This window comes from Cebus imitator, unplaced genomic scaffold (assembly GCF_001604975.1).
Source record: "Cebus imitator isolate Cc_AM_T3 unplaced genomic scaffold, Cebus_imitator-1.0 Scaffold68, whole genome shotgun sequence".
Classification (NCBI taxonomy): Eukaryota; Metazoa; Chordata; class Mammalia; order Primates; family Cebidae; genus Cebus; species Cebus imitator.
In genome coordinates this window covers 8468039-8492443 of record NW_016107383.1, presented here as the reverse complement: position 1 = coordinate 8492443, position 24405 = coordinate 8468039, and positions in this window count along the sequence as shown.

Below are 24405 nucleotides of genomic sequence, written 5' to 3'. Positions count from 1 at the left end.
TCCTGTGTATTTCCCACTAGATAAATTAGACTGCACATCCCAGAGAAAGTCAGATGTGTATGGGCCATGTGAACGTAGCCTAAAAATGATGATTATTAAGCGAAATTATAGGTCTTAGAGGTGATTTTCCAAACTATCATTTTCATTTCTTACCGTAAATGTACCTTTTGGTGTCACTATCAGATAGACTACAGGCCTGAAATTTGGCAATAATTTCTTTTCTTATATTTTAGAAATGTACTTTGAGGAACTAATATCAGAAAATAAAAAGCCACTTTCCTCAAGTTGGAATCTGCATTTTTAGGTAAAAAATAAGAATGATCATATATTTTTGTGGTTAGAATCATTTATAAGGATGGGACAGACCAGAATAAAAGCCAACCAAATCTGCTAGGCCAACCCAGCATATTTTGAAGTTATTTACAAAATATCCTTGAAAATATTTTGCGTCTATAATAGATCCATATCTTAAGGGAAGAGTAGGCAATCTATCTGATTAAGCTTTATTCTCATTCATGGTTTTAATGATTAAAAAGAAACAGAGGGAAAACCTAATTATAGGCCTTTGGAGTTTGCTGACTCAGGCTGAAAAATACCCAAAACTCCTCCAATTCTTTAATTTAAATTGCATGTTCTTCTTATATTACAAAGTTTAAAGTAAAAACTTTTAAAGACAGGAGTCCATACAAAGTTCAAATGAAGTTCATATAAGTTTTAACCCTCCATTGCTATACTGTGAAATCCCCACAGGTGAGATCTGAGATTTGTCCCAAATTCAAAAAAGAAGCTACCGAGATCAATCCTGTCCATATTCCTACCTCCTAGGAAAATTGAAAGTAGTGACTGGTTGCTGCAGGCTTCCTTTTTTTCTTTCTTGGTTTTGTTTTAGAATTGATTGAATTCAGGTTGGTCTTAGCCAAATCTAAGCAGCGCTTTCTTCTTTCGAAAGCACTAGCAGAATTCCAGAGAACAAGGAGGGTTTTGGGAATAGTGGGAATCTATAAGAAATTGGCTGGTAGATGGGTTTACTCACTCATTCTTTCTCTCATTCATTCGTTATTCATATTTCATATTCTTAAGCAAACTATGAAGTAGATATTACTGTATTTATCTCCTTGTCATAACTAAGGAAATGAAGCCTCAAAAATTTTGCTTAATCTGAATGAGAACTTATATTTAGCAATGGGGTTTGAGATTTGGATGGGATTATTATAAAGTTTATACTTTGAACCACTACACCATATAGCCTGAGAACCTCCTGTGAGCCTGACACTGACCTAGGTACTGAGATAAAAAGTACTTGCTGCTCAAGCCTTACAGTCTAGGTTTGTAGATAGACAATTATGGTAAATGTATGGTAAGTGCTGAGGCAGACATTAGGTAGAGAGAAAGGTTTTCTAATTCACCTGGGGTGGGAGGTGGTGTACAGTGAGAATGCCTTCCTTCTCAGGGAGGAAGAGGGGTCTGTAAGCTCTGTTCAGAGTAGTGCAAAGGCACTATGCAATGCAATAGTTCACTAAAATGTACTCCTCCAGTCTAACTGAAACTGTACCCTTTGACTAACATCTCCCCTTTCTCCATCTTCCCTTCTTCTCCTAGCCTCTGGTAACCATTTTTCTACTTTCCATTTCTATGAGATTGCCTTTTTAAAGATTCTCCAATAGATTTTTAATGTTGTTACCACATACATACAAAATAATAAATTCATGAGGTGATGGCTATAATTAATTAGCTTGATTGAATCTTCCTGTAATGTATACATAGATCAAAACATACATTTTATCCCATACATATACACAATTATTATTTGTCCATTAAAGAAAGAAAAATCAGAAAAAAGAAAAAAANAAAAAAAAAAAAAAAGAACAAAAAGAAGAGCATGTAGGATTAGGGATAGAGGCATATCGTGGCTTAAGATAAGGGAGTCCATTCCATCAGAGCTGGTGGAAGGGAGAGTAGAAAGACATGAAAAGCAACGACCCTGTCACTAGAGGAGGCATCAAGCAAAAGCTGGAAGATCAATTTGCAGAGATTTAAGAGGGGCTTCAAGCACTAAATAAGTAATTGATTGGATGACTCTTAACAGTCTTTAAAACCCTGAGAATCTCAGATTATAAGGGAGGGGAAATGTATAGATGCACTTCTTGGGGGTGGCCAAATCAGAATGCAGGATAGTTAGTCTGGGTGATTTAGCTGCCCAGTTAATCAGTAATGACCAGAATGATGACCTGTTCATACTGCAACGTAATTAGCTACTTTTAATTTATTTCAAAAAATAACATAGTATTCATGAATGAGTATTCATTATTGAAAATTCAAATATTACCAAAGCATATGGAGTCTTGTGTCCACCCTTCCTCTTACTCCTCTCTCAGCCTCAACCATCACTTCATTCACCTAATTCCTTCATCAGACATAATGACTTCATCTTTCATAACCTGTCCACCACACCTATTTTTTATTAATTTCTGTGCCTGCACATGTACATAAACACACATTTATTCAGCCCTTCAGAGAACATAAATGGGATCATACTATGACAACTATTCATTAACTTTTTTTTCATTTAGCACTACATTGTGGAGAGGTTTTCATGACAATGCAATATTCAGTTCCTCAGTGTTCAATTCCTCAGATTAAGTTCCTCATTTTAAAAGCCCCACTTTTTTTAAAGGCTGCAGGCCGGGTGCGGTGTCTCATGCCTGTATTTCTAGCACTTTGGGAGTCCGAGGTGGGTGGATCACCTGAGGTCAGGAGTTCAAGACCAGCCTGGCCATCATGGTGAAATCCCATCTTTAAAAAATAATAATAATAAATAAAAAATTTTAAAAAAAGGCTACATTGTGTTACCTAGTGTGACTATGAAATGGCTTGATGGAGATTTCGATTGTTTCTGTCTTTTTGCTATTATAATCAATACTGCATTGAACATCTTTGTGCCCAAGTGCAATTATTTTGGTAAGAGAGATTTTACAGATTAATTGAAGTTGAATTACTCATTTAAGTGGATGCACGTTATAAACTCTAATGAATAATGTCAAATACCCTTCCAGAATATTGAATTAGTTTATATTTTTACTAACAATGAAAGTGATAATTTCTTCACAGCATTTACTAACATATTAACAATCCTTAATTTTTTTGGTCAAATCTGCTAGGTAAAATTGATTTCTAATTATTTGAATTTAAATTTCTATGATTACCAATAAAGCTGATCATATTTTAATATGTTATCTGGCTTTTGGTACATCCGTGAATTACCTCAATATAACTTTTGCCCATATTTGCAGGGGAAACACTTTATTATAGATACTAATCTTTTTTTATGTATATGCATATGTCCTCGACACTCAATATGTGCTCGAAGGTTTTCTGCTGACCTTAGTATTAACTGACGACTTTGGCATGTGATCTTTCTATGGAAAATGAATGTAACATATTTCTTCTTTTTTCTCCTTCTCCCCAAATGTCAGCTGTTATCAAATTTAAAGAAAAAAATTATGGTCGATTATAATAATCGGCTAGCCTCAAGCACTTGGAATAATCTACTATTGCTCCTTAATTTCTATTCTGTGTTTTTGCCTAATTGTAACGTGTTCATCTTTTGTAATGTGTTCACGTTTACAAGTTGTTGCAAAAATTTTATGTTAGTATAAGTATACATAAATTTAAAACTGTATCCCTTAACAGTTTTAGTTTCTTATTATAATATTATTAGCTTTTATCTCAGATAATTTCATTAAGGTGTCAGTAGAACAAATAACAGCAAAGATGTAAAATAGAAATAACAAATTACCCTGCCCCCCACACACTAATGTTGTGAGAGAATGAAAATATCACAGCTCTGTATACTTCAAGGGAAATTATAAATTGAAATAATTAAACTTCAGATCTGGTTTTGAGCTTTCTGGAAACCAAAGTAAAAAGAGAAATAAGATTATTTCCAAGATAGCCATTGTCTTACAGTACCTCCTTCTGGCAGTGACCTCTCCTTTTTAAAATGCCTGTTTTTTCTGGCCCACACTGATGTCAATAAACATTACTCTCAGTTTGTTTCCTGGACATTGGTCACAGCCTCAGCTAGATTGAAAGCTTTTCAAAGGTGAGAATCTGCCTTATGCTTCTTTTTAATCACTCAGGGTAAGTGATTAGAAAACCTACTTGAAAAATTAGTGCTAAAAGTGCAAAACCATGTGATCCTCCAGAAGTAGAGATCAGGGCGTGACTTGAAACTGTAATTTGTTTTTTTTTGGAAACAGAGTCTCACTCTGTTGCCCAGGCTGGAGTGCAGTGGCATGATCTTGGCTCACTGCAACCTCTGCCTCCCAGGTTCAAGCAATCTCTGGGGTTACAAGGGTGCCACCACGCCCAGCTAATTTTGGTATTTTATTTGGGTGGGGGTAGAGACAGGGTTTCACCATGTTGGTCAGGCTGGTCTCAAACTCCTGACCACCTCGGCTTCCTGAAGTGCTGGGATTTCAGGTGTGAGCCACCGCGCCTGGCCCCCTGATACTGTAATTTAAATAGTAGATACAAGGAGGCGGGAGGGAACAGGGAGAGCAGTGAATAAATGGCAAGCACCCCGGCTTCATTTTGCATCCCAGCTTGCCTTGGATAAATTACCTAACCCATGTCTCAGCATTCTCATCTTCTAAATGAGAATAACAGTAATATATCTCTCATTTGTTTTGAAAACTGTGTCACATTATACACAGCTGTTACTATTGTCACTATTATGGAGATGTTTGTTGGGCTACATTGGTCCACCGCAAGTTTAGATTGTGCATCCTGAAGGTTGATGATGCTTATAAGGTAAACCACAACTCCCACTTCATGTAACAAACACCTGCCTACTGAGCAGGTCTTTGAAAGGGCCTGGGAAGTTGTTATTATTTTGCTGGGCTTCAAGGAAAATTAGTTTGCCCAGAGGTGTTTTATATGACAACAGAACTGTATGACTCTGGCTGAAGGAATTAAACAGTGAGTGGGCTATACATGTAAAAGTGTGTTGGTGTTGAAAGACTTCTCTGTGCTGGGTTGGTTGAGGGGGAATCGTACTCTCTCTCACGCAAGTCAGAATTCCTTGTATGTGTTTGGTCCTAGAAATGAATTTTGGATTTTACCCAGCAGTTTTTCAGAGGTGCTTTGGCTTGAGCCTAGGGAAAATTTACCTGGGCTTGTTTGGATAATTGACATGTGAGTCTCCCTGAACCCCTGTTACTTGAGGAACTGATGAGATACTTATGGAAGAATTGGAGAAAATTATGCTAGGGGACCAGTTCACCTTCCTCCTCAGAATAGATGCAGAATTCATGATCTGTTCTAGTATTTTTCACTGACATTAGATTTCCAAACCAGGTCCCCATAAATACAGATGATCCTTGACTTACCATGGTTTGACTTAGGATTTTTGGTATTTAGGATGGTACAAAGGTGCTATGCATTCAGCAGAAACTGTACTTGAATATTCAGTGGATTACATAACACATTTAACACTTTATTATAAAATAGGCTTTGTGTTAGATGATTTTACCTAATTGTAAGCTAATGTAAGTGTCCTGAGCTTGCTTAAGGTAGATTAGGCTAAGCTACTCTGTTCAGTAGGTTAGAAGTATTAAATGCTTTTTTGACTTAGAATATTTTCATCTTCTGATAGGTTTATTAGGACATAATCCCATTGTAAGTTGGGGAGCATCTGTGTATGATTGAGTCCTAGTGGAATGGAGAGGGAGATGCAGTTAGCAGTGTAAGTTAGAGCGAATGAGACATTCTCTTATTTTAAAATGCTGCAAGCCACCAAATGGCTCTGCTTTGGCTTCTCTGAAAAAATGAGCCATGTGTTGCCATAGCACTGTGAGGCTTGCTCTCCTGAAGCCTCCTGTGCATCTATGGCAGGGTCTGGGCATGTCTGGTTCATCCAGATGTTCTTATTTTAGGCTGATACAGCCCAAATGATGGGGATGGCAGGTGGACATCATGACACCCACTGGTATGGCACAAGGAGGGAAATAAGACACCACAGGGAAGCTTGATCTCCCAATCTATCTATCTATCTATCTATCTATCTATCTATCTATCTATCTATCTATCTATATTTGTCTATCATTTATTATATTACTGAGTAGATGTGAGATACCTGTTAGGAAAATCCAGAAATACTTGTTGGGACTTTTCAGGGAGCTATTACCTCAAGCTTCTGGAGTCAAGTTAGAGAAAAAGAGGCCTTAGTTTCTTAGTCCCATATTTAGAGTCAGTGGCTGATAGTAAAATTAAGGTGGGCTGGGCATGGTGGCTTATGCCTGTAATCCCAATACTTTGGGAGGCCAAGTGGGGAGGATTGCTTGATCCCAGGAGTTCGAGACCTGCCTGGGCAAGATGGCTAAACCCCATCTCTGCAAAAATACCAAAACAAACAAACAAAAATTAGCCAGGTGTAGTGGCACAAGCCTGTAGTCTCAGCTACTTGGGAGGTTGAGGTGGGAGGACTACTTGAGCCTGAGAAGTCAAGGCTATGGTGAGCCATGATTGAGCCACTGCACTCCAGACTGGGTGACAGAGACCCTGTATCAAAAAATTAAAAAGGTGGAGCTGTGACAATAGTTGTGAGGTTATTGAGCTGAGACAGCTCCAGTGCCTTGAGTTCCTATATAAGCAAACTGAAACTCAACTCACTGTAAATAGTAAAACAAAACAAGCTTGACCAATCGGAAACAATTAAGTGATCTTTAACCAGGGACTTTCTGCTTTAACCAATCAAATATTTTTTTTGTTTTGCTTCTTCCAGCACCTTATAAAAGCTTTACCCTCTCATTTCCATGGTGGAGTCCAAACTGCTTGTGGTTTGGCACTGCCTGATTCATGAATCCCTGTTTGCTCAAATAAACTTTTAAAATGTTAATGTGCCTAAGTTTATTTTTTAACAGAGCCTAATGCAAGGAAGTGGCAAGCCCTAAAAAAAAGATGACTAAATTGGAAAGAGAGAGAGACAGATGGAGAACGAGAATTGCCAAAAATATGCATTGTGGCCTAAAGTCCATATAAAGAAAAAGTAAATCATTAAGGTAAAGTTGTTTTTAAGATAAGGTTAAAAGATTCAAGAACAGTAGTGAAGACCATAATAAAAAATTATTGGTAATGCAGAGACAGACAGAGAGAGAGAGAGAGAGAGAGAGAGAGAGGAATAGATTGAGAAATTTGAGTTAGACAACCTGGTTGTGTATGTTTTTGCATAATATCTTAACTTTCCTGTGTTTCAGTAGCATCCTTGTGGAGATCCCTGTGCACTTTACAGAGTTGTCATGAGAACTCAGTATGCCATACTGAAACATCTAGCTGAGTATCTCATATGAATTACATGCTCTGCATTTGTCTTTTAATATTTATTAAAATCTAGAAGGAAGAATATCCATGCAATGAAAACAATAATTTCTTAGTTACCATCATTATCATCAAAACACTCATTTTGAACATTTACTATTTTTTATTGGTGTCACCTTTTATTGAGGTGAGGATTGCTATTATCTTTCTTTTTTTAACTTTTGTTTTAGGTTCAGGGTTACATATGCAAGTTTATTATGTAGGTAAACTCTTGTCACAGGGATTTGTTATAAAGATTATTTTGTCACTTAAGTATTAAGCCTAGTACTCATGAGTTAACTTTCCTCATCTCCCTCTTCCCACCCTCCACCTTCCAGTAGGCCCTGGTATTTGTTCTCCTTTATGTGTCCATGTGTTCTCATCATTTAGCTCCTACGTATAAGTGAGAACATGTGATATTTGGTTTCCTGTTTCTGCATTAGTTTGCTAAGGATAATGACCTGTAGCCCTATCCATGTTCCTGCAAATGACATGATCTCATTCTTTTTAATGGCTGTATATTGTTTTTGGTGTCTTTGTCATGAAATCTTTGTGCATTCCTATGTCCAGAATGGTATTTCCTAAGTTATCTTTCAGGGATTTTGTAGTTTTGGGTTTTATATTTAAGTCTTTAATTCATCTTGGGTTAGTTTTTGTATTTGTTTTAAGGAAGGAGTCCGGTTTCAATCTTCTGCAAATAGCTAGTTACCCCAGTACCATTTATTGAATAAGGAGTCCTTTCCCCATTGCTTATTTTTGTCAGCTTTGTCCAAGATCAGATAGTGTAGGTGTGCAGCCTTATTTCTGAGCTCTCTATTCTGTTCCATTGGTCAACATGTCTGTTTTTGTACCAATACCATGCTGTTTTGGTTATTGTAATCCTGTAGTATAGTTTGAAGCTGGGTAGCATGATGCCTCCAGCTTTGTTCTTTTGGCTTAGGATTACCCTGGCTATCCGGGCTCCTTTTTAGTTCCAAATGATTTTTTAAATAGATTTTTCTAGTTATGCAAAGAATGTCATTTTCTAATTCTGTAAAAAACGTAGTTTGATAGGAATAGCATTGAATATATACATCACTTTGGGCAGTATAACCATTTGAGCAATATTGATTCTTCCTATCCATGAGTGCAAAATTTTTTTAATTTGTTTGTGTCATCTCTGGTTTATTTGAGTAGTGTTTTATGGTTCTCCTTGTAGAGATTTTTTCATCTCCCTGGTTAGCTGTATTCCTAGGTAATTTATTCTTTTTGTGGCAATCATGAATGGGATTGTGTTCTTGATTTGGCCCTTGGCTTTGATGTTGTTGGTGTATGGAAATGCTACAAATTTTTATTTATTGATTTGTATCTTGAGCCTTTCCTGAAGTCGTTTATCAGCTTACAGAGTTTTCAAGCCAATACTATAAGGTTTTCTAGATATAGTGTCATGTCTACAAACAGGGTTAGTCTGACTTCTTCTCTTCCTACTTGGATGTTCTTTATTTCTTTCTCTCGTCTGATTGCTGTAAAAAGGACTTCCAATAGTATGTTAAATAGAAATGGCGAGAAAGGGCATCCTTGTCTTGTTCCAGTTTTCAAGGGGAATGCTTCCAGCTTTGGCCATTCAGTATGATGTTGGCTGTGGGTTTGCCATAAATGGCTCTTATTATTTGGAGGTGTGTCCTTCAACACCTACTTTACGGAGAGTTTTTAACACGAAGGGATGTTGAATTTTATTGAAAGAGTTTTCTGTATGTATTGAGATAATTATGTGTCTTGTGTTTTTAGTTCTGTTTATGTGATGAGTCACATTTTAAAATTTGTGCATGTTGAACCAACCTTGCAGCTCAGGAATAAAGCAAATTTATCATGGTGGATGAGCTTTTGGATGTGCTGCTGGATTCGCTTTGCCAGTATTTTGTTGAGGGTTTTTGCATCAATGTTCATCAAGGATATTGGCCTGGAATTTTCTTTTTTGTTGTGTCTCTGCCAGGTTTTGGTATCAGGGTGATGTTGGCCACATAGAATGATTTAGGGAAGAATCTCTCCTTTTCAGTTTTTTGGAATATTTTCATTAGCAATGGTACCAGCTCTTTGTAAATCTGATAGAATTTGGCTGTTACTTTGTCTAGTCCTGGGTTTGTTTTGGTTGGTAGACTATTTATTACTGACTCAATTATGAAGCTTATTATTGGTCCTTTTAGGGATTTAATTTCTTCCCACCTCAGCCTTGGGAGGGTGTATATGTCTAGGAATTTATCCGCTTCTTTCAGGTTTTCTGGTTTATGTGTACAGAGGTGTTCATGATATTTTCTAATGATGACTTATATTTCTGTGGGGTCAGTGGTAATATCCCCTTTGTTGTTTCTAATTGTGTTTATTTGGATCTTCTCTCTTTTCTTATTAGTCTAGCTAGCAATCTACTTATTTTGCCAATTTTTTTCAAAAAACCAATTCTTAGATTTATTAATCATTTGAATGATTTTAAATGTCTCAGTGTCCTTCAGTTCAGCTCTGATTTTGGTTATTTCTTGTTGTCTTTTTGATTTTGGTTCTGTAATTCTTTTAGGTGTGATGTTAGGTTGTCAATTTTTTGATATGGTCATTTAGTTCTGTAAATTTTCCTCTTAACACTGCTTTAGCTGTGCCCGTGAGATTCTGGTATGTTGTGTCTTTGTTCTCATTAGTTTCAAAGAATTTCTTGATTTCAGACTTAATTTCATTATTTACCCAAGAGTCATTCAGGAGCAGATTATTCAATTTCCATGCAACTCTATGGTTTTAAATGAAGTTCTTAGTCTTGATTTCTAATTTGATTGTGCTGTTATTCAAGTTTAGCCTAAAGCTGCCTTCTTACATATTTAAGTTCAGCGTAAAAGTTTTTCAGTGCATCATGAAGTACAACAAGTGGAGGTGTAAAATGACCATAGCCTACATCTGTGCCAATCACTGAGTATTGGCCAATCAAATGTAACCAACTGTTTGAACCATGTTAAAATAAGGCAAATGCCAACCTGTAACCAATCCAGCTGTTTCTGTACCTTACTTCAATTTTCTCAGTACAAGGTTTGAATGAATGAATTTGATCCTGTCATCATGATATTAGCTGGTTACTATACAGACTTTTTTTGTGTGGTTGCTTTATAGTGTTACTGGTCTTTGTGCTTAAGTGTGTTTTTATAGTGGCTGTTAATGGTTTTTCCTTTCCATATTTAGTGCTTCTTTCAGGAATTCTTGTAAGGTAGGTCTGGTAATAAATTCCCTTAGCATTTGTTTGTCTGAAAAGGTTCCCATTTCTCTTTTACTTATGAAGCTTAGTTTGGCTGAATATGAAATTCTAGGTTGGAATTTCTTTTCTTTAAGAATATTGAATATAAGCCCCCAATGTCTTCTGGCTTGTAGGGTTTCTGCTGAGAGGTCTGATGTTTGTCTGATGGACTTTCCTTTGTAGGTTACCTGACCTTTATCTCCAGCTGCCTTTAACATTGTTTTCTTTCATTCAACCTCAGAAAATTTGATAATTATGTGTCTTGGGAATGATCTTCTTGTGTAGTATCTTACTGGGATTCTTTGCATTTCCTGAATTTGAATGTTGGCCTCTAGCTAGGTTGACGAAATTCTCATGGAGGATATCCTGAAATACGTTTTTCAAGTTGCTTACACTCACTCAATCTGTTTTAGGGTCCCCAATAAGTCATAGAGTTGGTCTTTTTACATAGTCCCATATTTCTTGGAGGTTTTATTCTTTACTTTTCATTTTTTTCTCTATTCTTATCTGACTATCTTATTCCAGAAAGCCATTTTTTAAGCTCCGATATTCTTTCCTCAGCTTGATCTGTTCTGCTGTTAATGCTCGTGATTGCATTATGAAATGCTTGTGGTGTGTTTTCAGCTGTATCAAGTTGGTTATGTTTTTTTCTATATTAGCTATTTAGTCTATCAACTCCTGTATCATTTTATTGTGAGTCTTAGCTTCCTTGTATGCCTGTAGCTCAATGATCTTCATTCCTGTCCATATTTTGAATTCTATTTCTATCCTATCAGCCCTCTCAGCCTGGTTGAACCTGTGCTGGAAAGGTGGTGCAGTCGTTTGGAGGAAAGAAAGCACTCTGGCTTTTTGTGTTGTCAGAGTTCTTGCACTGGTTCTTTCTCATCTTTGTAGGTTGGTGATTCCTGTCTTTGAAGCTGCAGAACTTTGGATTTTTTTTTTTTTCCCTTTTATCCTATTTGATGATTTTGAAGACTTGATTGTGGTATGAATTGGATTCAGCTGACTGGCTTTGTTTCTGAAAGATTTTAGGGGGTCAATGCTCGGCTCTTAAATCCTGGACTGTGTGCTCTGACCCTGGAGGACTTGTACTGGGCCCTGACATTGTTCTTTGGGTCCTCAAAATTAGGAATCCACTGCACTGGGGAGAACCCCCCAAGATGCTACATTCTGATGGGTAGTGACCAAAGCATTTTGTTGTGCTGTGGCAGCAGGATCTGTCCTCATTTGCATGTGCCAGAGGCAGCGGTAATGGCAGAGTGGCAGAGTGCATGCTCTTTTGCTGCAGTAGGGTGCTAGTTGGTGCCAGGGTGAAGGGAGCATTGCTAGGGGATTGGGGGCTCCCTGCTGGTGATGGTGTGCACTGATGGGCTAAAAATGATTTTAGCATAGGAGCGGGGTGCTGGTGGGAGCAGGCCTCTCTGTGTGCCACAGGCAGGGATGGTAGCTCAGGAGTGGGGAGGGTCCACTGTTCTCTGTACCTAGTTCCTGCAAGGGCGGGGTCCAGGTAGGGGTGGGGTCCAGGCAGGGCCAGGACTGACTGGCTCTGTGCCTACCAAGGCTCCAAGTGTAATGGTGGTCTGGAGGTGGGGGAGGTTTATAGGGGATGGAGTGGATTCCCTCAGCAGTGGCAGGGCTGGGTGCATGCACACAAGCATGCTAACTGGGAAAGGAAGGCACAAACCTCCGGCATACACACACATTGGCAAAGCAATGTGGGGGCTTGCCATGAGTCTGGGGGAAACTTCAATGTGGGGAGGAAGTGAGTGGGTTGGTGTGTTGCTGGGGGTCGTCTTGCTGGAGCTCTCTTCACTGGTCAGGCACAGTCTACCAGTGCAGGAGCTAGGATGCAGTTCCCTCCCCTCTCATCACTGCTTGAGGCTGCCCTGCAAGTAGGTGCAGTCCGCCTGAGGCCGTGGGGAAGACCAGCAGACCAAGGGAGGCTCAGATAGGACTGGTCTCATCTTATAAGCAAGGCCACGCCGCAGAGTTCAGATAGGACAGTTCCCCTAGGGCTAAAGTCTCCTATGGCAGCAAGCTGAGCTTAGGGAGATGGGCTTCCCTGGCTGTGCTCCACTGCAGATGCTCCCACACCAAACCCTCTGGGCTCTGCATTAACTAGTATACTACTCTTATTATTTCTCTTTGCCAACTCAAATGTCTATGACTCTCTATTCTTTTCCACTGATCTATGTGTCTGTTTTTATACCAGTAAAATGCTGTTTAGGCTACTATAGCCCTGTAGCATAATTTGAAGTCAGGTGGCATGATGCCTCCAGCTTCGTTCTTTTTGCTTAGGATTGCCTTAAGTATTCGGATTCTTTTTTTTGTTTCATATGAATTTTAAAATAGTTTTTTTCTAGTTCTGCGAAGAATGTCTCTGGATCCTCTGCCAGGATTCCAGAGGCCAGTGGCAAGAGTGAGTTGCTTCTTGCTAGTTCAACTCACCCATTCCCTTGGGGTCATTGTGGGCCAGGAAGGAGTTTCTCAGTGCAAGGTAGTCCTATGCAGGGTTCCCAGCTTCCTCCCGCTTCAGCCCGGCTTCTATGGGTTCCCTCTGTCCACTCTCAGTGCCTTCCCTCTGAAGATTTGTTGGGAGTGCCCAGTCGTCTCAGTCTCTAGGCGGCAGCTGTTCCACCTGGCTGCACCTGATCAGCCACCTTGCCTTCTCAATCTCTTCATTTTTGCATATTCACTTTTAATATCCGATGTCATGCTACATTCTACACAATTATTATCTCATTTAATGTTCAAGAAACACCAAAAGAGCTGGTTTTGTTATTATCTTCATTTTACATATGTGTCAGCTGGCCTCAGAGAGGTAAACGTTTTTCCCAAGTCATTTAGCAAATTGAGGTGGCTGTGCTGGGTCTGAAACACAGGGATTTTGAATCACACATAAACTATATTGTGTTCACATAGCGTGACTCATGTCAGTCAATCAGAATACAGAAGGTTGCAGAGCGTGGTTTTGGACTGTGGCATTGTTTTATGATTTGCAGTGCTGATCTTTTCTTTTGGAACTTATACAGAAAGAGTGAAATAAGTCAATTCATCCATGGTCACTGTCTGTGAGGCTTGCCTGATAACATCACTTACTTAATAATTAAAGTTGCAGTCATATGATAAAGCAGAGGTTTTCCCTTCACACCGCCTTTCTTTTCTCTGAGGTTTGCTCTAAGAAAATGCCCATGTGGTCTCGATCAGCATTCTCCCTTGCACCTTTGGTTTAATAGGCTTCTGGCATTCGGGTGTACCTAAAACGTTGCAGTTTTTTTTTTTTTAACATTAAAAAACATGTATATAAAATATAAAATGAAATAAAGACAGAGAATTAATACCCATGTTAGGAACACAGTGACTAATTAGAATGACACAGTCCTGTGGGAGGTTGAGTGTAGCTAATCATTAGCAGGTGTGTTTGCTGCCAGCCGACATCTTTCTCAGAGAGTCCAGAAAGCTTCAGAACATCAGGCAGAAACCCAAGTGACGGGAGCTGTCACACAAGACAGAAATCCTAGACTGTCACTGTGCAAGATAGAAGCCGCTAGCTACATGTGACTCTTTGAATTCAAATGATGAAAATTAAATAAGATAAAAAATTCAGTTTTTCAGTCTCTGTAGTTGAATCTCCAGCACTCAGTAGTCACATATCCACCAGAGGATAGCACAGAAATTGAACTGTCCCTGCGAAGTTCCATTGGACAGCATGGACCATATTGAAATAGGCAAGGGATGTTGGGGTGATGGGACAGAATTAAGTTAGCATTCTAGCTCTGCCACTTTTTTTTTTTTTTTTTGCTGGGTGACCATAGCAAATGATCTAAACTCACTCTCCTTCAGTATATTTTTCCATGAAATGAATAATATATTGCTAAATGCTTAGGGTTTCAATGATCCATATATTTGTTGCACTTAGCTTGGTGTTTTCTCTTCTGAGAGGCCTCCCTTACCACCCTATCAAATGTGGCCAGCACGTCTGTTACTCTTATTGGTACCACTCTTATTGGTATCACGGCATTTATTCTGTAAAAGTGAGTCCTATCTATCTCTTTGCTTATTGTCTCTCACCACCCCCCGCAATAAACACATTGTGTAGTTTTTTTCCAAACACTAACCAATTCTCTAATTCTCTGACCACAACAGAGTGGGTAACAATTCAATTCAATTCTGACACTAACTACCGAGAGTTTAAGGGCTCAGTCTTGAAAGAATACTCCCATTTCAAATGTAATCCCAGACAAGGTGCCTAGACTACCCACGCTTCTGTCTGAGTTGGCTACAAATATGGGGGTTTCCAAGACCCTCTTCTCTGGTTCCATTATTCACTAAAAGGACTCACAGAACTCAAGAATGGGCTTTACTTACAATGACTGGTTTATCATGAAGGACACAACTCAGAAACAGTCAAATGAAACAGATGAATAAGGCAAGGTTTGGGGATAGGTGTGTGTGTGTGCGTGTGTGTGTGTGTGTGCACACGCGTGTGCACACAGTGTGTGTGGGGGGTGACAGTGGGGGAGGGAGTGGGAAGTGGGGTGGAGGGTGGAGCATAGAACATTGGGTGTGCCACCCTCCCAGCATAATGATGAGTTCACCAACCCATATTTCCTTAGACTCCTTGTTTCAGATTTTTTATGAAAGCTTCATTATGTAGGCAACATGATTGATTAAATCATTGGCTATTGGTGGTTGAACTCAATTTCTAGCTCCTTTCCTCTCTCTGGAGGCTGGCGGCTGAAAATTCTAACCCTCTAATCATGTGGTTGGTTTTTCTGGTGACCAGCCCTCATCCTGACGCTGTGGAGCTCCTTCCTTGTTCCCCTTCCCCTCTCACCCTGAGTCACCTCCTTAGCATAAGCTCAGGTATGGTCAAAAGGAGCTCATTATGAATGATAAAAGGTACTTCTTTTTTTGAAATAGAGCCTCACTCTGTCGCCCAGGCTGGAGTGCAGTGCCGCAATCTTGGTTCACTGCAACCTCTGGCTCCCAGGTTTAAGCGATTCTCCTGCCTTAGCCTCCAGAGTAGCGGGGATTACAGGTTCCTGCCGCCATGCCTGGCTAATTTTTTGTATTTTTTAGTAGATATGGGGTTTCACCATGTTGGTCAGGTTGGTCTTGAATTCCTGACCTCAGGTGATCCGCCTGCCTCAGCCTCCCAAAGTGCTGGGATTACAGGCATGAGCCACTGCTTCCAGCATGAATAATAAAAGGTACTTTTATCATTCAGGAAATTGTGTTTTAGGAGCTCTGTACTAGGCACCAGATTAGGGACCAAGACCAAATATATATTTTGTATTATAACACACACACACACACACACACACACACACACACACACACGAGTGTAAACCTCATTAGAAAAGATAACTTTTCTGTCTGCATCATGTATAGTCCCTAACACATATTAGGTAATCAATCAATATTTGGTAAATTAAAGAATAGTGGACCCACGATTATTTGGTTGAGAGGCAATGTAATAAAAAAAATTAATGAGGCTGGGTGTGGTGGCTCACACCTGTAATCTCCGCACTTTGGGAGACTGAGGTGGGCAGATCACCTGAGGTTAGGAGTTCAAGACCAGCCAGGCCAACATGGTAAAACCCCATCTTTACTAAAAATACAAAAATTAGCCAGGCGTGGTGGCGGGCATCTGTAATCCCAGCTACTTGGGAGGCTAAGGCAGGAGAATTGCTTGAACGTGGGAGGCAGAGGTTGCAGTGAGGTGAGATTGTGCTATTGCACTCCAGCCTAGGTGACAAGAGTGAGACTCCATCTCAAAAAAAAAAAAAATGAACATGATGCTAATGAAAATAATAATAGTTATACTAACTGCCACTTTTATTGAGGATTTTCTGTGTGCCAAGTACTTGTTAAATACTAAGTATCTTATCACATTTAAACTTCATGGCGATCTTATGAGGCAGCCAATACTATTATCTTAATTAACAACGAGGAAATTGAGCCTCAGAGAAGCCCAAAAACTTGCATAAATCTCATACCTTGTAAGCAGTAGAGCCAAGATTCTAACCAATTTTAATTACTTTATCTTATTGGTACATACTATTAAAAGGGAATATATTTTTTCTACGGAGTCAGGACATTTTTTTTCCTTAGGTGGATGTGGAGCCTGCACTAGAATTTAGAAAACATTCTTTACCTTGGGTTCAGTTTCCTCTAACCCCCTCATTGTTAAGATTGATGTGCTGACTTGAAATTAGGCTCCTGGGTTTAAAACTAGGTTTTTGTTTATATGTCTTGTTTTTGTCAATGGATTAAGACATAATCAGCATATAAATCATGGGATTCCCCAAACTGTCATTAGCTTTGTGCTCTGAAAATCTTCCAAGTCTCTTAGTTTGTGGTAAAATGAAGCTGAAGAGTCCTGTCAAATCAAATGGCTATTCCTGCACCATCTGTGCAGTGTCCTAGGAGATGCTAAGGAATCAGACTGCAATGTGGGAGATGTCAGGCCCGGTGGTACCAATGGGCTGCACCCCCTGTAAGGTCCTTGGAGCCATCCCCGAGAAAGAACTCTAGGCAGAACTGGAGTTCTTATGCTGTGGCATCAGAGTTGACTCAGGAGGCTCTGGAGCAGCGCAAAACCAGGAGCTGTGAACTCAGCAGGTTGGCAAAGGCCACTGCTAATTAGCTAAGTTGTGGCTTCAGAGTACAGCTGGGGCCAGAGCAGGTCTGATGATTTCTGGTAGACATGTTTTGGCAGAGACAGCTTGTTCTTTCTCAATCCCCTTGGGCTGTGCAATCTCTGCTTGTAGAAGCACTAGGGTCTGGTGGAAAGGACATTCCCGTGGATGGGTGGGGTTAGGGAGCTAGAGGGGAGAAAAACATCTATGGTAATGAGGAAAACCTTTTCATTATGGAAGCAAGGCTATTTGAACAAGTGTTGGTTGCCTTCTGTTCAAAAGCAAAGATAAAAATTCCTTGTCTTCAAAGGGAATTTTTACAGTTCATTTTTTTTAAGAAATAATAAAATAGAAAACTCTTATTTAGGGATCACTATGTGCCAGGTATTATTGAACATGCTTCAAATATATTAACTCAATGAAATATTAATAGGTCTATGAAGTAATTACTATCATTCCCATTTAGAGGTGAAGGAATTGTCATAAAGAGGGTAAGTGACAATTAACCTTACTTTCAATCATTAGCCATCTTTCAACAGAACATTTTATTGCCTAGTTTGTTCATATGTAGCCAAGAGAGACAATAATGTCTCTTATTCTTTTTTACTTTGTTAAACATTGTGTTCTAAGTCAATCTGAATGACTTCTTCATAGAGGTGATACTAACTTCTTGGGCTGGGCCATTTTTCATTGGGTGGACTGTCCACTCATTGTAGGGCATTTAACATCCTTGGCTCTCCCCACCTATAGAAAAGTAGCAAATTTCTCCCGGTTATTATGACAATCAACCCCCTCCTACTTACCCAGGAGTCCCCCAGTGGGGTTATTCCACCTCTGGTAGAGAATCACCGAGGTATCTTCTGTGCATTTGCTTTTGAGACATGTTCTCTAGTTGTTTTTAAACATGGTACATTTTTAGCCATGGGGTGCAAAATCTTACATCAAGAGATGACATGCTCCATTTTTCTTTTGTGCCAGGTATAGATAATGCTCCACATTATGTCTTATCTCCATAACCCTTTCCCCTTGAGTTTAGATCCTAGAGTCTCTGTTTTCAGCCTCTGCTTCAGGAATTGGGTTCCACCAAGAACTGAAAAAGTGTTTACAACCAGGGTCAATTTAATATAATTATGCATGAGATGCCTAGGGCCCAGCAACATGTTTTATTATTTTTAAACCAGAAGAAGACATATGACTGCATATGTCTGTATGTAGTCATAATACGTATATATATGTACGTATGTGTGCGTGTGTGTGTCTGTGTGTGTGTGTGTATGAAGAAAGGAGTCATAAATGAAAGAATGAGACTCTATTTATAAACACACCCTGGCTTTATAAGCTGCTGGGAAATAATCACTAGATAGGAAGCAGTGTCATGAATATAACTAAAATATTCAGCTTTGTTGGAATCTGCCAAGATATTCCAAATCTAATGTGTTGTTTCAGAATTCAATGCACCATGAGATTTTTCTATAGCTTTTAAAAGTACCCTACTATTAAAAAAGTTACACATATTCTGCATGTTCTTCACTCATAGGCGGGTGTTGAACAATGAGAACACATGGACACAGGGAGGGGAGCACTACACACTGGAGTCAGTTGGGGGGAAATAGGGGAGGGATGGTGGGGGTTGGGGAGCTGGGGAGAGATAGCATGGGGAGAGATGCCAGATGTAGGTGATGGGGAGGAAGGCAGCAAATCACACTGCCAGGTGTGTACCTATGCGACAATTTTGCATGTTCTTCACATGTACCCCAAAACCTAAAATGCAATAAAATAAATAAATGGGAAAAAAAAGTTACACATATTGAAAAAGCATTTTTATGAACCCATTTGCAGATCTTTAAGCCAAGCCCATCCTTACAAGCAACACATCTCAACTAGTCATTAAAACAAGCTGCAAAATCCAGATGGTGACTGAGATCATCTCTGAAGTCAGGCTCCCACCAACCGTTTTACCTACCTTCCCTTTTCACCATTTGTATTCTAAACTATGGAATTTCTTCCTTTGTTCCAAATTTTGACTCAATACTCACCTTCGATGTCCACCTCTAGTCTTCTGTAGATTTTTCATTCTTCCTGATTGGATTTAATAATTAGACATGGGAGTCCAGGTTTGGTTTCTGGCTTTATTCATCTCTGCTCTTGCAATGACCATGTTACAAGTGAGTTCTTCCTGCTTTAAGATCCTTGTTCTATGTATAGCACCCTGACCTTGGTGATCTCCTCTATTTCTCTTTCTATAAAAGGCCCCTGTGTGCTCCCAGTCTTTATTTAAAGAGAACCATTGCAGACTTTTGGGTGCTTTTGTGTGTAGCCTGATGAATTGCCTATGTTAAAGAAGAGAGAGCCTAGAGGCTCATATCAGTGTCCTGCCAGGAATTTTTTTTAGACAAACACTTTGACCAGAGTTTTATAAATTGTAGATAAAAGGATATTATAATGATACATTTGCACATTAGTTTCCTGAAAATAAACTGTTTTGGACTTTGTCATTCTTCTAGAAAATATGCATTTATATTGACATTTATGGTTAAAGTTTTGAGATGCAGCCAAACCACAAGTCTAGATTTAGAGTAATGAGCATGAAGCGACAAAGATGGGTGATCGTAGAGGGAGAGTAAATCAAACATTGATGCTGTGGTTGGTTGACTTGGGCTAAATGAACGAAGAAAGTAATGAGTTGTACATTGTTTTTCCTAAGGCTGATGTAAACCCCCTTTCTCTCCTCTTACGTTGGATTCTTTTGGCTACCAGCCCAACATAAGCTGTTGTCAAGAACTCTCTGAGCCAGTGATTCTTAGCTTTGCACTCCACTCCTCGTCTTCAGGACATACTTATTCTTAAATTCCAGGGATTACAGTATCATAGAAGTGACCTGCCGAATAACTGGGAATTTTTCCTAAGAGGGCAAGCAGGGATTCTTACCTATGTTTTATAGGGAACACCATGGATCGTCTTTGGAGAGTCTACAAAACTCCTAAGATTCTTTGTGAAACTCATATTTATGTGTACTTTTGTCCTGTAGAGAAAGCCCACAACTTTCATCAGATTCTCAAAGTGGTCTGTGATACCCCCAGTTTTTCAAACAATTGGGACCGCATGTGGAAGCACGTAGTGGTAGCTCAGAATTTTGAAGCTGAGGGCTGAAGTCATGTGGCCTCTTTGCCAGGCATTAAGGTCTGTAAAAGGGGCAGGGGCTTTCTTACTTGTTTTTGTCACCCTCCACTTTCTAGCACAGTGGCTAGACCTAGGACATTGTCACTGTATGATACATCAGCAAATTAATAGACATCTTTGCAGAAGAAAAAAACCATTATGTATATTTAATGCACTTTGATTGCAGAAATGTGGAAAAAGGTTGGTCTCAGAATTGAGAAAATACATTAGTATAAGCTTTTCTTTGCTGAATGGATGAATAAATACTTGGTAATCACCATGAATAATCATAACCATATCTACCATTTCCAACATAGTTATTATGTGTCAGGAATCTCACTACGTCTATTACATGTATTATCGCATTATTTGGGGTTTTGGCATTGTGTGGCAAGTACTATTATCTCAATTTGACAAGTGAGTGAAATTGAAGCATAGGAGAATAAAAAATTTTAAAAGATTGTGGTACTCATAAGAGGCGGGACAGAATTTGAACTGAGGCTTGCTTGAATACAAATCTCTAAATCTCTAAAGTTGGGAAGGTAAAGCCACATGCAACAGGTGTATCAACCTAGCTCCACTTTTCCCCCTGTCCCCAGTAAAAAAAATAAAATTCTTGATGTTGGTCTTACTGATGTCTTGATTTCTTTTATACCACTCCCCTCCACCCACTGTTTCCATTGTGTCCACCCCAGGGTTGATGTAAACTTTAAGCCATAAAAAATGGCTACAGGTCTGATTGGTATTAATCTCGTAGAAGTGTGGCTAATGGTGTTTTTCAAGAAGGGAGGAGGGGTGGTGGTAGCTTTATAAAAACATCAGAGAAAATATCTATGAGGAATACGAGTTAGCATTTGTCACATATTACTGTACATGTGTGTGAGTGCGTGTGTGCAAATGCATGTTTTCTTCACAACATACCAATAAACATATTGGCAGCAGAGATAGATATTCTTTCTAAATATACTGAATCTAGCAGAAAAAAGGAAAAAGCCTGGCATATAATGAGTGCCCAATACATCAATATATATTTTTTGGATGACTAAAGCAGAATGATGAGGTTTGTAATTTGAAGAACAAACTGAAATAGGAAATTTTAATATCACAAGCAAAAATATTCTAGAAGTAGTAGAAGTATTTTAGGATATAATTTGAAAGAAGGAAGAAATAAAAGGTGAATCACCATCTAAATATGTAGCCATCCACTATCTTCTTTAAGAGAGCAGGAGAGCTGAGTTGGATAGATTGAGAAGTTTATATCCATTTGATATTATTTCAATTTTAGTAATCTTCAACCTCATTCTCTCTGAATAGAAGCACTTTTCAGTGTCATGACTCTGAAATCTTGTCTTGCTTTGCCCTTAATACAAACCTCCAAATCTCAGTTATGATGACAATGTGGAGTAGAATTCCTTAGTGAATGTATAGATTCTCTTAGGGAAATTCAGTTTCCATTTTCTTGGGTTATTATATTCCTCCATTCTGATTGACATGTAACTTGAATCTAATGTTAAGCATATTTTTGGACTTTAAGTTACTTCTTCCTGTGGAGTTGGCAAGAAGTCTGGTGAACATTAATTTTTAAATCCTGCAAAGAGAGATTTACTTTAATTGAAACCCCTTTGGAGCTCGCACAAGTTGGAGCTATAATTCCTTAAGAACAATAGTAGTAGCTTGTCAAAATATATATATTTTTAAAATTGACTTTTTTTGGTTCACTTCAGAAGTTACCCAAAACTACTGCTGATGCTTTCAATGTACAATAGTTTAGAAAACATCTTTGTGCTCTCCAAGGTAAAATAAGAAGATTCTGTTTAATATTCTGGTTTTAATGTGTATGTTGTATTTATTTATTTTAAATGTAGCAGACATTTTTATAATAAAGACTTAGCTTTTTTTTTTTTTTCCCAAAAAATTCAGTTGGCTCTTGGTGATTTGTCTAAGGTAATTTCTTTCCTGAGTATAGTCCTCAACTTCTTTGTATTTACTTTTTGGGAGTTTTGTTGTGATGTCTTTGTTTTTATTTTTGCTCATTGATAGCAAAAATAAGAGAGTATAGTATGGAAGCAAAAATACTATATTTGAAAGCAGAAAACTTGGGACATCAGATGAGCCATCTAATAACTGGATCTCTTTCTTTATCTGTAAAATGGGGATAAGAATTATGACACTTTCAATTTTATAGAGTATTTATCAAGGTGAAGTAATATATGTGAAATGTATGAGGAAATTACTTTATAAACCAACCAACAATCAAACGTATGTGTGTACATGCCTTTTTTCCATCTGTCAAATGGAAACAGTAATGCCTCTTTGTAAAGTTGATATGAAGATTAAATAATTTGTATATATAAAGTGTTTGTATTTGTACCTGGTACATAATAAACATTTGATGGATATCAGATAATATGATTAGTCTAATAACTAATTTATTAAACTTATAGTACAGAGAGGTTCAGTCTCGTATATTTTACAGTATAAAATAATCCATCTGAAAATGAGTGGGGCATCATGAAACCAGAACCAAACCTGGCCAAAAACCAGAACCAGAAACAAAAACAGAGTCAGAGAAAGAAAGAGAAAAAAAAGAAGGAAAAGAGAAACATGGAGTATGAGATGGGGAAATGGTTTTCATTTTAAAGAGGGCTAACAGGGAAGGCCTTAGTGGCTGTATTCATTTCCTATTACTGTCATACTAAGTTAACACAAACTTAGTGACCTAAACAATATAGATTCATTGTCTTAGGCTTTAGTAAGTCTTAAATCTAATAGAGGTATCACTGGGCTAAAATCAAGTTGTCATAAAGGTTTTATTCTTTTCTAGAGGCTTGTATTAGTCTATTCTCACACTGCTATAAAAAATACCCAAGACTGGGTAAATTATAAAGGAAAGAGGTTTAATTGACTCACTGTTCCACATGGCTGGGAGACCTCAGAAAACTTACAATCATGGCAGAAGTACAATATAACTGTAACCTTTGGGTTTATCTTTTCTATCAGACAGAAATCTATAATTTAACGTCACTTCCTAGAATTTGCGCTTTAAGTGAAACGTAAGTATCAAGGACAAATTAAGGTGTATTCTCCTTGATAAACAATTCTTAGGTAAGCCTCAGTAACGCTTCATACTGTTGATGGGAGTGTAAATTTGTTCAACTATTGTGGAAGACAGTGTGCTGACTCCTCAAGGATCTAGAAATGGAAATACCATTTGACCCAGCAATCCCATTACTGCGTATGTACCCAAAGGATTATATATCATTCTGTTATAAAGACACATGCACACGTATGTTTACTGCAACACTGTTCACAACAGCAAAGACTTGGAACCAACTCAAATGCCCATCAATGATAGACTGGATAAAGAATATGCGACACATATATACCATGGATTACTCTGCAGCCATAAAAAAGGATGAGTTCATGTCCTTTGCAGGGACATGGGTGAAACTGGAAACCATCATTCTCAGCAAACTGACACAAGAACAGAAAACCAAACACTGCATGTTCTTATTGATAAGTGGATGTTGAATAATGAGAACACAGGGACACAGGGAGGGGAACATCACACTGGGGCTTGGGGTGTGGGGGGCTAAGGGAGGAATAGCAGGGGGTGAGGGGATTGGGGAGGGCTAGCATTAGGAGAAATACCTAATGTAGATGACTGGGCAATGGGTGCAACAAACCACCACCATGGCATGTGTATACCTATGTAACAAACCTGCATGATCTGCACATGTACCCCAGAAATTAAAGCATCATAAAAAAAAAAAGAAAAGAAAAAGAAGTAACAAATAATCACCCTCTTGTTTCCGAGTTTTGGATACTTTTTCTTTTAATAATAGAAAGATAATAGAGAGTTTTAAAGAAGAGAATGATAAAATATTCATATTTTTAAGAGAATCTCTAGGCTGCTTTGGAGTCATAGGGTTTAGGCGATCAATAGAGGAGGTAGGAAGACTTTCTAGGAGGCCATGACTTTAGTTCACATGAGAGATT